At 41.4% G+C, this 13,329-nt stretch overlaps 1 protein-coding gene across 20 annotated transcripts in view; it reads left to right on the top strand.

Annotated features, from left to right (window-relative positions):
* The window catches only part of FNBP1 (formin binding protein 1), a 94,534-nt gene that overhangs the window by 1,765 nt on the left and 79,440 nt on the right, over window positions 1-13,329 (top strand). The gene's annotated exons all lie outside the window — the stretch shown is intronic.

The following is a 13,329-nucleotide window of genomic DNA, read 5'->3' as shown; positions in this document are numbered from 1 at the left end:
TACAAGAACAGTAGTAGAGAGTAGTGTTTATAAATAGTTATTTTTGTTTATGCAGTATTTGCAGGTGTGTACACACAGTCATGTATTTGTCTTTGCAGCAGTTACGAACTGTTTTGGTAACATTTTTTCCTCTGAAAATTTTGTTTGTAAAATTGGCTTAATCAGCATCAAAGTATCGTTTTTCATGTCTTCAGTGTAGCAGTTTTGAGAAGTGTAGCAGGTCACTGAGGAAAAGGGTTGGAACAACGGATTAAATTAATCTAGATACAAAATTGGCAAGAGTTGGTCCCTTTTAAATTGGGCAGAGCTTTGAAAGCACTGCCGGTTTCCAGTGCTCTGGGTATTTAGGCCAAAACAGTGATTTCTCACTCTGAGTTCTCCATTTCCCTGGCAAAGGAAACCACACTAACAACCTCTATTTAATATATGCCACCTCCTTCTGTTGATCATGGCATGTTGTTCTCAAACAAAATTAAATTTCCATTTACCTTAGAACTTAGTCTTTGTTTTAAGTAGCCACGGAATGGGTTTTTAGGAGCAGGTGTTGTGAGCAGCAGATTCCTGTTCTACATGTGACTGGTATCTGGTTTGGAGGACTGGAAGTTGAGGAAATAACAAGTGTTTTCAACTGTCGTTTGGAAATTTGCTAGAAAGAGCAGCGATGTTTGCTCAGGCTTGACTTGCAGCCTCGTATCTCTCCGATCTGCCAGGCTGGTTGTGTGTTCGTGATTCACCCCTTTAAATGTAGCAAAGGAGAAGTAAAATCAAGCTTGCTTTTTAGAGCATGTAGAGCGCTAATGTGCAGGGAGTTATGCAGAATTTCTCTTCGTTCCTGCGGGGGGAAAAAAAAGCTGGTTGCAGAAAGCCTCATACTTCAGAAGCGGTAAAATCCCTTTGGCAAGAGGCAAGTTATTCCCAAAACAGGCTTTTAGCCTGTGATGTGAGTGTATCTCTCTGCCTCTGGGTTGCAAATCCTACTGCAAAGTTCTTCTCAATATTTCACTCCATTCTGGACTTTTGAGTTACATCTCAAGATTGTCCCTGTGAGTGTAAATGGACCTATAACCAGAATTATTAGAGGTGCTAGTGCAGCATTTGTATCAACTTGTTACTTCAGACATTCAGGAGCTGAGGAGGAAGCGGTGGGTGAAGGACAAATTAGCTCTCAACTGTTTTATTTTTCACCCTGGCTGAAGAGTGCATTAAAGGCTGACAGGTAGGAGGGTGTGCTACATACTTATTTCATGTCTGATTCTTGAAATGGGCAATGTTTTCTAAATACTAATTTAAATAATAATGATTTTTTAATGTAAATGGTAAGTAAAGATTATGTGTACCAGTCTGCAGACCTGACTTGTACCTTCAGTAACTACACTTTTGGAGACCACTGGCTGTAAAAGTATATTGAGATCTCCTTCATCCATTTTTTTCTCTCTTGGCTAAGTGGGAAAGAACATGGAGCATGGCACACACAGGTGTTGGGAAGGGTGCTTTAGCCAGTAAAATCAGAATGTGTGCCACACTTCCCAGCAGTGCCCTTGAAACAAGTGGAATTACATTGCAAACTGAGCTGAAACTAACCTTGGCACTTGGGTGCTTGTCTTCTTAGTGGAAAAGGCTGTGGCTTCATGGTTGGAATATTGAAGGGAATGAACCTTGTTGATGGTGACTTTTGGTACAGGATATAGTCTGGGGGAGCTGCGTGTAAATTTGTGGTTAAATGGTCCAGGAAACACTCTGCCTTCTCTGAATACTGTCACAGCATGGCAAGTGCAAATGGTCAAGGGGTTAAATGTGGAAAGTGTTACCATTTTGTTACGAATGTTTCAGAGGTGCAGATGCTGTGGGTTTGTTGTTTGTTTTGGTTTTTTTTTCCACGTTCAGTGTAAAGCTTAAAATAAGCTTGGGGAGGAAGGTGATTTAATCAAAATTTTCTTTGACCTTTGTGAAAGCTGGGTGGCTGCTAACAGCTGTCACTGTCCTTTCAGCCCGTGAGAAGGTGGATATTCAATATTTGCAAAGGACTTAAATTTGTTGCCCTCATGCAAAGGGGCTCTGTGGGCCAACTCCTCACGGAACCGATACTTTGGGGGCCACACCTCTTGCCTGTAGAGTTCCAGTATGCTTTAGTGTGGAAAAACATGGATTGTGGATATGATTGGTTTTACCTTTTAAAGTTCATTCCATGTAGGTGCAACTCTGAGGACCTGAAGGCCCCACTTGCTATCTGTAGCTGCTAAATCGCTTCCTCTCTCAGTACTCTATTTCATCAGCAGAATTTGTGTTTAAACAGCTGTAATCCTGCGTTTCTGCTATTTGCTTGAATGCAGCATTGTTCTTCAACAGCATTTGCAATGTATGGCTGTTGCATACAGGGGTGACTCACGTTTGGAAACAGTCTGGAGTACCTGGGTGGCTTTGACCTTGGTGACATTACGTAGTGGTGCTGTCTGGGCACAGCAGTCAAACGTGATCTTAAATGAAGGCCACCTTTTTCTCAGCTGTCTTCTTTCTAAGAGGACCCGCAGAGCTGGATCTAGGTTGGATGTATTGATTTTTGAGCCAATATGTAGTTTTATTGTATGCAATAGAATTGCATACAATAGAATACAATAGATGTGCATGGCATCCCACCCATCCCCATTCTCACACCTCCTACAGCCCCACCGCCCCCTCCAGTTCTTTGATTTTTGGGTGTTAACTGTTAGTCTTCATTATCATCCAACACGGAAAAGAAAAGGAGATGGTGTCTGATGGGAAAAGGCCACGAGTATTTAGTCTTGCAGGATAAGTCACAGGTTAACTCTGATGAGCTGAGAGTTTCCATTATAGGCCTAACCCTCACAGGTGGGTGGATGAATTGCTGGCAGCTTAGACAGTCTTCTCCTGTGGTGATGGCAAATGCTTTTCTGAAACGTGTGTTTTGTTTTAAATTGACTGTGAATTGTTGCAACTTATTTGATGTCGTTCAGACAGCTCCTAGAGGCAGAGCTGTGTATCCCTGACCCTTTTTTCTTTGTGTTACACAGAATCTTGGTTTCTGTTTAGTTAAAACTTTTGTGTATTTCAAAGCGTCTGAAATTTCACTCACAAAAAAATGCTCCCAGAGTAAGGCACCCTAAAAGCAAATACAGTGAGAAAATGGAAGAAAAAAAGGCTGAGGTCAGTAATTAATGCATCGTATTTATAATTTTAGCTTGGTTATCTTAAAGCTCTCAGTAAAAGTTGTACACAGAGTGCTGGAGATGGGCACTTCAAAGCAAGATACAGTTTTTATTAGTTAAGTAATATTGGTTGGTGTTCTGTATAGTTATTTGGACAGTTTTGAGGTAGCAAAATTGCCTGACATTAGTATCTTCTTATTTCCCAGTGGCTCACTCAGTGTTTTAAGTGGTGAGTGAGTATATGCAGATTAGTGAATGAGGAATAGTTTTATAGAAGCTGAATCATTACACAGTATCTGCATTGTGCAGCTCACACCTTCGTGTGTCTGCCCAGCACGGGGTGAGATTTCAGGCTGCTGCAGCCTCTTTTCCTGTGCATAGTGAAGTTATTGCCATCACAGTCCTTTTTGTGAGCTTAAAAAGAGATAATTTTTAAACTTTAGGATGATGTGTGGTGTGGGGGCTCCCCTTATGCTCGCAGGAGCTGGTTGGTAGGAGAAGGGAGTTATGTGTGAAGTCCTTTAGCACCTGCAGGTACCAGGAGTTAGGAGGACTCCCTTCTGGTACCCGGAGTTGCTGGGTCTTGAATGCATGAATGTGTGAGTAATTTCGTTTACAATTCTGCTTTGCTTTAAGAAAGAGGATTTCTCCGATATTGTCACCAACCTATTCTTGTATTCCCTACCTATTCATTAAAAAATGGGGGATTTACAGTCTTTCAGTGTGAGTCAAGGCTGCAGAATACATGTTTTCCCTCTCAGTCCCAGGCTCTTCCCAGTCGTATTGTGGCTGCTCAAGATCCCCCGCTTCCTTGAACCATATGGGGAGGCAGTCAAACATGAGAGGATGTTTTTCTGGACTCCTCGCAGCTCATTAGTGTTACTCATGTTGTGAAACATTCTTTTACGGCCGAATTTCAAAAGCTGTAAAACGTTCTTTTAAAGCAGAATTTCAAAAGCTGAATTGCGCATGAAGAGTAGGAGCCACTGCTGCACCGTAACTTAATAACCTGCTTCTCATTATTGCCTTTGATTGCTGGACAGGTAACCTGCTAATGAATTTTTGGAAATTCACTTTCATCCTGTTTGAAATAATGTTGCTGAGATTGGTTATACATTGAATCCAATCCAGCTGTCAAAATCCAATGCTTTGTTGAGTTTCCTTAGTGTTCATGTAAATATTTTACAATAACTTCCCCCTTCAGTATAATCACACATTTCAAATGAAACTCTTCTTCCTCCTTCCACCCCTAGAAACATTGCTTTTCTATTAATTTCTTTGCTTTAAACAGGTGAGAGTTGAAACACTGTTCTCTCTTGGCATATTGCTGCCTTTGTTATTCTGCTTAATCGATGGCCTTGGCTCTAAAATACAAAACAGTGGAAAATCACTATATATATTGTGTGTATGTACAGGATATGATGCTTTTACTTCTTCTTAAGCAGGTGTGGTGGAATGGCTTGGATCCCTTTGGAATTTAACATTATTGTCTCATCTCTGTGTTGTCTGGAGACAAATTTATTAACCTGATCAATAATTCCCTTTGGCTTAATTTATTAAGAATAGTTTGATGGCATAATTAAATAAAATGTTTCTTTTTCCATCTAAAATTTGAAAATACTAGAGATGGGGTTTCTAGATTATTTACAGCAGAGTTGAGTGCAAGAATGAAATGCTGCTTGCCTGGTGTTCATTGCTGATCACTGAAGCAGATCATGTTGTAAAGCACGTAAAGAAGCAGTTCTGTTGCAATGTTGTCCTTAATTTATTGGAGGAAGAGTCAACCTAAATGGGAAAACACCCAGAAGAAAAACAACAATCCCCCTGATGACCTCTGAAACCCAGTAAAGCAAGAAAACTTAAAATGGAGTCACTTGGGAATTAATGCGTGGTTTAGAAGGATGGTCCCCAATGAGCTACCAAGTCACCCAGATAGTCCTTAATCCTGAGGAAATCCCATAGTAGATTATTCTTGTTGTAGCTGAAATAAAATAGATCTCTTCCATCAAATAATCACTTGGCCATCTCTTGTTGGGTGTTTTTCAAGTGCTTCTATTTGGCACCTAAAGAGTTTTTTTAAAGGAATTCCTTCAGTTCTGCCCTTGCAGTGGGGCAGGCAGGAGTGCTGCTGGCACCATTCACGTGTCTGAAGGGGAAGGGTAGTTTGTAGTGTTTAGGCTTATTCCTCTGGGAACAGCAGGTACAATTTCTCTCATAAATTATTCATTTTATAGTTCAAACATTTTACTTTTCATCGCGTTGAGTCTGTGGATGTGCAGATAAAGGAGTACTACCTATGTGACAGGAGAAGGACCATCTTGCAGAGATCCTGAGAATGTGCTTTTTCCTACGTGCACTCCTGGAGATTTTACTCCAATTAACACCAAGAAATTGCTTATTGGGTGCCTTGGACAGTTTTCTCTGTCTCAGCCTCTGAGCTTGGAGCTCTTCCTATTGAGAAGGGATTTAACGCTTTCTGTTCAATTCATCTATTTTCTGCTGCTTACATTTTTTTTTTCCACATTAGTGTGCTCAGGCTGCAGTTTTCTCCTTTCTGCAGCCACCTCTTGCTTTTTGTGTTTCAGATTAGCCAGGATTATTCAGTTGTTACCAGGGCCAGCGTATTGCCCATGCTAAACACGGTGCCTCTTGGGCTTTGGAAAGCTGTTGTGCTCCCATTCACTGGAGCAAGGTTTTAAAATTTGGCAGACAGAAGCTGTTGAACAGGGTGCTGTTCTTGAGAAAATATTCCCAAGTCTTTGGAAAAATACCACTTTGCATGTGCTCAGTGAAGATATTATTGACAATGTCTTTGTGGGCGCTGGCTACGGTTTGGCCTTGGAGGGGTTTTTGTGGGACGAGGTGGTGAGGTCACCCACGGAATAATTGAAGATGGCTCAGTCTGGTCCTTGCAGGAGAGCAGCCAGACATCCCATGCCATGGCTGCCCAAGGCCAGGGTGGAGCTGGGCAGCCTCTCCTGCTCTCAGGCTCCTTTGTTGGAGGAGCGAGAAGCCGGCTGGAGGACAGCCCTGGGATGGTGGGATCTGTGTTATGGAAGGATGGTGGAAGAAAGCAGACTGACAGCTGGGAGGGAGAGGGGCTGGAAAGCACAGCTTAGCATGCACCAAGTCATGCTAAAGGTCCTTCTGACCACTTCTGTATTTTCTTAATGGTAGCAAACCGGTTCTGCTGTTGTTGCAGACTGGTTCTTCTCTTGTTACTCTCACCTCAGGGTGAGTGAGGTGCTGTGGTCAGAAAACTGCCTGATTCAAGGGACTGAAGGTGGGGAAGAAAGAGCAGAGATCATACTGGGATCTAGTTACAGACAGTTGGATCTGCTTGTCTAGGAACTGCTCCTGTGATTGAAGTGCCAGGAATGATGGAGATAGGGTCATTTGAGGAGAGGTAATCGAAGCTGGCAGTTCTGACAGTGAGAGAACCAGGGCGAAGGAAAAAGCAGAAATGAGCTCAGGAGGAGAAAATGAATTTAAATAAAGAAAACAAGGAACCAGTCAGTAACAAGGAAACAGCTTGGATAAAGAGTTTGTAGAGAGAGCAGGGTAGGGCTCTGGGTAGGATGGGTGGGATTGTGACTTGCTGTCAGACAGGCTGTGCAATGGGATTAGTGCATTAGGAGCAGCAAGTCAGGAGTTTGATGGGATCAGAAGAAAGTATGGTGGGTGTACAAGGGGAAGGAAGAAGCATGGAGCAAAGGATGAAGATTAGATAAGAAGTAAAGCAGGAAAGTAATGAATAGACCCAGCAGTCCTCTTTTACCTGCTTGGCTGAGCAGCACTGCTATTTTATGTGGCTTTTTCCATGTAATATTTAAGTGGAGTTGACGTACTGGTTTCAGTGTGTGTACGTTGATTTCTGTGGTTTCGTTTTGCATCTTTACTCACAGTGGAGGAATATTTGACCACATCCCCAAATGAGAGCTTTATCCAGAAGTGTGTGCTCTGCTGTTTTTCATCCACCCGTTCTGTGCAGAAAGCCTTGAGGAATTGTTTAGCAAATAAGTCTAAAATGTGTTCAGATAATATTTTTTCACTCTGCATTATGCTCTCTTATGCAGAGATAAATGCTTTAACACTTTTATCTTGCATTTGCAAAAAGAAGAGAAAATGATTTGCATGCAGCAGTGAGTGACTGGAAGTGTGTTTTCTCAAACAGAAGTTAAATGGGGAAGGGAAATATTTCTTGCTCTTGAGGGCTGTTGATCTGTCAAATGTGGGTCTTACAGGAGTGGCATTAATTAAGGGTGTGTAACTAAGGTTTTGCTGTAGTAGAAGAAACACTGGCAGTGGATGAACTGGGAAAGCTGTGATAGAACCCTACATAAATATTTTTTTCACCCATCGTGTCTGTCTCTCCCAAATATAACAGTCTGAGATCCTTTTGCTCATGTGTAGTCACTGGAAAAGCCTAAAAATAAAGGGTGAGAGAAAAGGGTTGTATGTGCTGGTCAAGAGCCTTTATTTCCTTACAAGTCTATGGAGTTGTGAAACATCTGGGTTTCACAGAGGATGCTGTTGGCATGTGTTCATAACTTAACATGCAAAAACCTGTGTAGCACAGCTTTGCTTCAGTTTTTGGTGTGCAAAAAAGCCCCTCCTAAGCAAACATTTCAGTAGTGCTTATTTTGGTTAGGGGGTTTCTTTGCTCAAAGACACCATCAGCTGATGTGCTCCATCCTCCCAAGGGACAGCCAGCCTACCTGCCAAGGCATCCAGCACTCACAGATTATTGTTGCCTGCTTCACCTGAAACCTCAAATGGAACCAGCTGACTCCTTAGGTAGTGAGAATGCATCTCACATGACACGTGTGACTCGGTTCCTATTTAAATCAGCGCCCTGGGGATTTGCAGCCTTATTTTTGGAATAGGGGGGCTAGCTACTTTCCAGCTCTATTTAAAGATAAAATAAAGTTTATCTGGCTTGTGTGGGTGCATGTGGCTTTCTGAGATGCAATGGAGTAGCCCAGGAAACTGCCCTGGAAGAGTGGGTGGCAGGGTGCATCCATCCCTGGTAAAGCCCGATATGAGCTGTGAGCACCTCCCCACCTCCTCTTCCAGATAAATGTGGGCTGCTTTTTCATTTCTGCATTGTGGCTCTTGCTCTGATTCCTTCTGCGTCATCCTTATACCTGTATCATGTATGAAATTGCTGAAAGCTCTTTTTGCAGAGGTTCAGTGTGATTGACATGAAGTTATCTTAAAATAGCAAAGCTGTAATTGCTGGGAGATGAAAATTTTTACAAGAAATGCAGTATTGTGGAACACATGCACCTAATTTAGGCATCTTTGGAGACTGGGTCTGCATAGTTGTCACTCTTTGAGAATACTTAGTCTTGAACAGCAAGCTCGTGTATCGTAATGCCAGCATTTAATGGTTGAGGGAGTGTGTTGAATTGTTCCACTAACAAAAGCCTTTGCCGAGCTAAACAATACAAATATAAATATTTCACTTGGTTATTAGCAGTTGAGTTGAAGTGCTTGATGGTTTGGAACAGCATGACAAAGTACTGCACTCCATTCTCACCAAGGTCAGAGGACATTTTACATGATATTTATGGGTTCCATGCATACAATTACAGGCATTTGTATTGAATGTTGAATCTGTGGTTGGCTCAGTGTAGTCATCTTCTGTGGTTTGCTTGTGGGTTAATCCCTGGGAACAAAAAAAAAATGGAATAGTGACAGAGGAGTCAAAAGCTGGAATCCACACATGCAGAGTTGAACCAGTAAAAAACATCTAAATAACGGAAATTCAGAACCCCTTTTACAATTAGAATGTAAGAATTAAGTGCTTTTTTTTCTTTATTCATGATCCCTGGGCGTACGTGGTGTTTGGGAGTTGCTGGTCAGTGGAGCAGGGTTGATTCCCCTCTGGGGGCAAGACATCCATCCAACCTTCTCCACGGGGGGTGGGATTGATTCCTTAATCGGAACAGCAACAATCCATCCTGAAGCTTCCTCAAGGTATTAGGGCTAAATTAAACAGTCTGGGCCAAGTGTGTAAGCCCTAATGCACTTCAAGAGGCTTTCCTGGACAGGAGAATTTTGAAAATAATCAGAAGATGAACCCAAAAGTAACAGGGGGGGAAAATAAGCCACAGGCACAAATCACCCTTAAAAAAGGGGCTGTAATACATTTGCTTTGTGTGGTGCAGTGCTTAATGCTCAGATTCTCTTAGGGAAGAAAAGATGCATGAGCTGTAGCTCTATTCATGGCATTGTATTTAGAATTTGTTTTCTCTCCTTTGTGTACGTGTCCCATAGATGTTCCAAAAATAGATATGGTCACAAATATTAAATTAGTGGAATTAGGCATCTTAAAGCCAGGAAATGCACAATTTTTTTTTAACAACAGTCACTAATGAGGAAATGTGGGTTCTTATGCATGTTGTATTATGTCTAAATTTTGCAGAATGTTAGGACTGTGTTTATTTGTGTGCATTTGCAGAGTCCACAATTCTGCATGAATTTCTTGAGGATAAAAATGTCCCGGTTGCAATTCAGTTTTTCTGGAATTTTCCTTTGACTTTCATTACCTTGGAACAGGAATGCAACACGATGACTGAGCTTTAGTCTGTACAGTAAGTGCCCACAAGCAAGAATTAACTATCATGTGTCAGTAACCTTGTTGGATGTGCTTCCTGATTGTTGTGGATGTACAGAAGTATTCAGAAAATAAAAGTGAGGTGGACCAGATGACGCCTCTTCAGTCTCACTCTCAGTTCTCAGCCACTTTGCCTTGGTCCATCTCACTCTGCAGCCCAAGTCAGGTAAGCAGTAATTTTCTTTTTCCAGAATATTGGAATCCTTTACAAGTATGTCCAGAAGGCCTGAGGACTTCATAAGAGCTGGAGTGTTTTAGGGTGACTCTTTGTTAAATAATGTCAGTGAAGGCATTCTGAATGTCCCTGATGGAAATGGGCAGGTGGGGTAATCTGAGACCTCTGGCTTCAGAGATGCTCTACCATAACACAAACCTCATTGGTCCTGGTGGCTCAGGGTCCACCAGTCTGGGCCATGAGTTAGCAACCAAAACTCTGTTATTTGGGAAGATGGATTTAAACTTCAGGGTCTGTGAGAAACAAACCCTTTATTTTTCCCTTCCTTGGCTGAGAGCAGTTTCAAGTCAACCTTTGGACCAGAGCTGGAGCTTCCAAAAACTATTTTAAGTAGAAGGTATTGTCATTGGAACAACTGTAGAGCACTGAATGACCTTGTTGTCCTTGCTGTGGGAGGGGATGTTCTTGTCAATTCGTGAGAAATTCTTGCTTTCTTTCTCTCCCTTCCCTCTGTGTACAAAGGTAAACACACATTTGTTTTCCTCTTCCCCTCTCTGAATCAGCCTGGTTCAGAGGCCAAACTTGCTTTCCCTGCTTGGCAGATAAAAACATCTAATAGATTCAAGTCAATATCCTCTTTCATATTTTTAAGATGATTCAACTGCTCATGAAGGAACTGGTCTATCCCTGCATTATAAAATAGTTGGGGAGTCATGGGACGTTCAGGGAACTGAGCCCAGAAGCTCCAGTTGCTGTGTGAAGATCAGTAGCTCAGATCCATCCAAGTCAAAGGTTGGACAGGAGGTTCCTGTTTGTTCTTCAAACAAAAGCATTTCTTGTGTGTTTTGAGCGCTCTTTAACCCAACAGACAGAGCTGCAGCCTCATAATGGATGAAAGCTGGAGTAAGCAAAGCCTAGATATGAGGAAGAGGGAAAGGGGGAGAAGAGGAAGGCTGGCACATTAGAATTTTTAATAGTGGGAGTTGATACAGATCAAGGGATTGGTAAAACTTCTGCCAGCAGGAGCAGCTGTGTACTGAGATTGGAGTCTCCAGGTCCACCTTAAGCTTTGGGGATCCCTGGTGGTGTTGTGGCAGTGGTGGGGCCTGGCATTGCTGCAGGAGTCACCTGTCAGCTGTGGGTGTTTCCTCTCCCAGGGTTTATGGAGATGTACAAGATCCCACGTGTCAGAGGTCCTGCAGGGAGGTTTAATCTGTGTGACAGCTCTGCACTGCTTGTGATGCTCCTGTGGATGCTCTCAGCAGTGACTGAGTCATTTTGGGTATGGGAGATGCTCTTATTTGTTGATGTTGCTTCCTGAATGTTTCTGAACGTGACTATTCTGAAGATTTATTTTCATGATTCGTTTTGTCTCTAAGGCAGTTCAGTTTACCTAAGAATTGTATTTAAGTCCAGATTTGGAAGATATTTATCCTATGTTTTGCATTCACATTAAAACCAAAATCAAACAAGGACTAGTATTTTTATCTTCATGTCCCAAGATAAAATGTTAATTACTGTTGCATAAAGGAGACACTCTGTTATCTTAATGTCTGTGTTTCAAAATATTTGATTTAAAGTTTGCAAACAATGTCATTTTCTTCAGCTTAGACACCAAAAGTGCAATGGAATAGAATTACAGAGATGACAAGATGACAAATATATGAAAAGCTTTGGGGATTTTATCTGTAGTTAAATTTAATATTTTTCCTTAAATTACAGTCTTTTAATTTTAGAGGAAGGATAAACTCATGAGATTTGTTTTTACCTTGCCACCACTATCACTTCTGATATGAAGCCCTTAGGATAAGCTTTGTCTGGCAAAGCACTTGCACTGGTGCAAAATGTTGCTTTAAACTATTTATCTTTATTAATGCATCATATTTTAGAAATTGCTTGTATTTTGTACCAGTGTTCAGCTAAATCACGTTTTATGAGACTGAACTGTATTCTTTATGAGTAATTTCAATGATTTCAGTGCAGATAAGAGCAGAAGCCGTGGGCTTTTTGTTTATGCATCCACTGCCTCTCTCTGCATTATGATCTTGGGCTTTTTTTCTTTTTTTTTTTTTTTTTGAGGTTAATAAGACATTTAGATCACAGTGCTTAGTTTAGTACTGCTGACTCTGCTCCCTGAACATCTGTCATTGTGTTTGCTTCAATGCCTGTGCAAGGCAGGGCGATGTTCAGAACCTTTGGTCTCATGGCAGGCACGTGTTTTACTGAAGCATTTCTTGCAATATGTCCCGATAAGAAATTCTTCTCAATACATACAGATGCCTTACACCCTTAGTCTTGAGCTCTAGTCAAGTAAATCTTCTCTTTTCTGATATTCTGCAGCATTTTGTTGTTTTGTTCTGTTTTTTTGTAACATCATGTTATTTTCCACTGTCCCCCCCGCTGTGTCCTGCTTCCCGTGAGTAGATTATTTATTCTCAGAAACAGTTTGTTTTTGCCTCTCTTGCATTACTCATGAGATTTACTCCCATCACTGAGTACTTTAGGATTTGCAACATTTGTTTCCGAAGATGCTGACTGGAGTGCAGTGTGATAACCTCTTGCAGAGTCAGGAAGTGTCATGTTTAACAGGGGATGGTGTCGTGTAAGTCACTTGACCATACCAAGTGTCATAAAACCATCAAATAACTTACTCTGAGAGACCCAGAGCACTGGGAGGAGATTTGCTGATAGTGACTTGGTAACTTAATAAAATGGCAGGACTTGGGAGGAAAAAAATAAAAATGTTTTGATGTGATGAGTTTTCACAGTTATATTTGCTCTGATAAACTGTAGTATCCAAAGAGAGACATCTCTTCCACAAAAATAAGAACTTGCCCCTTAATATCTTCCACTTTGGAAGTAAGTGTCTTATACTATTTCATTCCAGTAATAAATGAGTTGGAAGTGCATCTAACAAGACTTTGGGGACTGCCTCAGTGTCATTTACATAATACCAATCCTTGTAGCACTTGGGCTTTTATTTAATGAGTGCATTGCATAAAGTATTGCACTGTTCCAGAAGTCCCACTTTTTCTTTTTCTTTTTTTTTTTTTTAATTTAAATTTTTCCTTATTTCATGAACCTTGAGGTTGTTGTCAGCATTTGTTGCTGGAAATCCCACCCTCCTTGCGCTAGGTAGGTACTTCACAATCCAGGCACTGATGGTCTCTGTCTTGCAAATTGTGTGATCTGAAGACAAGCAAATTGAAAGGATGGAGCAGAAGCCACTCAAGGATGTGGAAACTGCACACAGGTCTTAAACCTCTCCCATCTCATGACTCTTCTGGTCTGGGCTAAAACATAGTAATTTCTCTTGTGCCCACGTTTGTTATGAAAGTTCTTATGTATTATGAAATTGTAACTACTTA

Source organism: Myiozetetes cayanensis, unplaced genomic scaffold, assembly GCF_022539395.1.
Source record: "Myiozetetes cayanensis isolate MyiCay16 unplaced genomic scaffold, myiCay2020 scf23, whole genome shotgun sequence".
Classification (NCBI taxonomy): Eukaryota; Metazoa; Chordata; class Aves; order Passeriformes; family Tyrannidae; genus Myiozetetes; species Myiozetetes cayanensis.
Note: the sequence above shows the minus strand (reverse complement) of the source record. Positions and strands in the feature narration are given on the sequence as shown.